The sequence below is a fragment of the Daphnia pulicaria genome, unplaced genomic scaffold (genome assembly GCF_021234035.1).
Source record: "Daphnia pulicaria isolate SC F1-1A unplaced genomic scaffold, SC_F0-13Bv2 h1tg000168l, whole genome shotgun sequence".
NCBI classification, from domain to species: domain Eukaryota; kingdom Metazoa; phylum Arthropoda; class Branchiopoda; order Diplostraca; family Daphniidae; genus Daphnia; species Daphnia pulicaria.
The window spans coordinates 2,439-5,000 of NW_025804855.1; the positions used below are offsets into that span (position 1 = coordinate 2,439).

General features: G+C 49.9%; 2 non-coding genes across 2 annotated transcripts in view; both read left to right on the forward strand.

The window, feature by feature from the left end:
- Positions 1 to 678: 678 nt before the first annotated feature.
- LOC124319454 lies at positions 679 to 831 on the forward strand. Its single transcript, XR_006913149.1, has one exon. It is a non-coding gene; the product is annotated as a 5.8S ribosomal RNA (ribosomal RNA).
- Positions 832 to 1,472: 641 nt separating this feature from the next.
- Positions 1,473 to 2,562, forward strand: part of LOC124319456 — a 4,575-nt gene continuing 3,485 nt past the window's right edge. Inside the window, exon 1 of the ribosomal RNA XR_006913152.1 lies at positions 1,473 to 2,562. This exon is cut by the window's right edge and continues 3,485 nt beyond it. This is a non-coding gene — a ribosomal RNA (large subunit ribosomal RNA).

The following is a 2,562-nucleotide window of genomic DNA, read 5'->3' on the forward strand; positions in this document are numbered from 1 at the left end:
GTCTATGGCCGTGAGCAAATTCTTCCTGCTTCGATGGTGAATGTCTCTATAGATTCATTCGACCTTTAGCGGCGCTCACAGTGTTGACGTTAGTAGAGTGAAGAATACGATAGCCCGCCTGGGCCGCGAGTACCGAAGGAACAATAAAGGAGATTTTATAAAGTCTTAGTCCCTAAATCAAACACTTTGAAAAATAAAAACTCGGTGGATGGAGAGTCGGAAAAAAAAAAAAAAAACATCAAGATTTTGAACGGGTATCAGGCGCTCTGATGCGCGGTGGTTTAAAGCGGATACGCCCAATCGAAATTGTTTTTTTTTTGTTTCTCTCTTCGTCTTCGGGATTTTTTGATTCTCGGTGGGGGACGAAAGTGTGAGACTTTACTCTGGACGTTCTTTTCGGGCGTAGATACTCGTGGTTGCGTGCGTGTGCGTCGTATAGACTAACACTCCAAAGCCCGACACTATGCCGTTGAAAACCGAATGTTTTTTAAGCTTGCCCTTCGCCCTCTCGATGAAGTAGGAAGAATTCAAAATCACAATAACACACTAAACCCAAATTCTAGTACGAGTGTTTATCGGAACATTTTCTTTCTGGCTTTCTTTCTCCGCCCTCGCATTCATTTGCTTGGGCGGGTTGGAGAAAAAGAGAGAAGAAAACGAATATGTCGTTTTATATACGACCCTGAACGGTGGATCACTAGGCTCGTGGATCGATGAAGAGCGCAGCAAAGTGCGCTAATCCATGCGAACTGCAGAACACATGGAGCATCGAAATCTTGAACGTAAATGGCGGCCCAGCTTCTCGCTCGGGCCACATCTGACTGAGGGTCGGTCGAATGATGAACGAACAGAGATTTTTTCAGTCTTGGTTTTGCATGTTGGGTCGCGGCGAGATTTATTTTTCACCCGGCCTGACCGCATAAAAGCTCCCGAATCTCTAACGTCTGGGTGCCGCGCGACTTAAGTGTCCGCGATGCCTCAAATACAAAAAAGGGGGAAAAATAAAAGAAGGTTCGCCCTGTTTTGTTTTTTTCCTCTCTATTCAAAAGAAACCTTTTTCGATGGCAAAACAGATGGGAAATTTTTGAGCCAACTCAAAAAAAAATTTTAGAAATAAACACATCTTCTCGAACAAGGTGTCGGCTGCGTGTGCGCGATATACCGCTTCAACGCGAGTTTAGTTGTGTGTGTGCGCCGGGCGTGTCGAAGTGTCGACCACCGCGAATTATCACTCACTCTAACCGCTCGTTATGCAAGCTTGGTTCGCGCACGACGCGTTGTTTCAATACAAAAAGCCGCAGGACGCCCTGTCACTTTTCGTAAATTAATTTTTGCGAATAACGAGAGACTCGCTTTATTTCGAAAAAAAAAAATTTGAACCGGCAATTATTCAATCTTTCCCGGCTTTAAAACGCCAAAGTCTGCCGAGCTAGATAAAGTGTTGTCTCCTTTTGAAAACAAACAATTCATTCTGACCTCAGTTTAGATGAGACTACCCGCTGAACTTAAGCATATCAGTAAGCGGAGGAAAAGAAACTAACAAGGATTCCCTTAGTAGCGGCGAGCGAACAGGGATGAGCCCAGCACCGAACCTCGCGCCCGGTTGAGCGGGTGCCGAGGAATGTGGTGTTCGGGAGGATCGTGCGCGTCTGTCCGGTATCTATCGTCCAAGTCTCCATGAACGGGGCGAGCAACCCACAGAGGGTGTCAGGCCCGTAGATAAGACGAGCCGAGACCGTGCATCGGATCCCTTCCCAAGAGTCGGGTTGCTTGAGCGTGCAGCCCTAAGCGGGAGGTAAACTCCTTCTAAGGCTAAATATCGCCACGAGACCGATAGCGAACAAGTACCGCGAGGGAAAGTTGAAAAGAACTTTGAAGAGAGAGTTCAAGAGTGCGTGAAACCGTTCAGGGGGTTAAACGGGTGGGCCCTCGAAGGTCGAACAAGTCCCCGCTCCCGGCACTTGGTTGTATGCCCTTAACGCTGCATGGAGACTGCCTGAATTGGCGGCTCTCTTGCATAAGTCGTTCTGCGATCGCAATAGCCACGCCAAGGTCCGCAAGTGGGGGGCCTAGTAGGACTCCGCGACCGACTGGGTGTCTGTTACACGGGGCGTCCGTTAGCGAGTTTCGTGGTTACCTTCGCGGGTGCCGCGATGACGAGCGCGGCGTTTCCCAACAGTACTGCCCGGTCGTGACCTGTCTCCTCCCGGGAGGTGTCGTAGCTTTTTTTTGTAAAAGAGAAAAAGTTGCGGTGCTCAACCTGTGGAGGCCCAGAGCGGAGAGTAGAAGTCGGGTCCCACCCGACCCGTCTTGAAACACGGACCAAGGAGTCTAACATGTGCGCAAGTCGTCGAGAAATTATCAAACTAAACTCGCGAGGCGCAATGAAAGTGAAGCGGCCCCGATGAGGGTGCATCCGCGAGGGGTGATCCCGTCTCGAACAGAGCGGGCGCAACCCCAGGGCGTCCGAATGCTCGCGAGATCTTTCCCCCTTAAAAGGGTTTGGTCGAGTCGGCCGGACGAACCCAGAGCGCACACGTTGGGACCCGAAAGATGGTGACC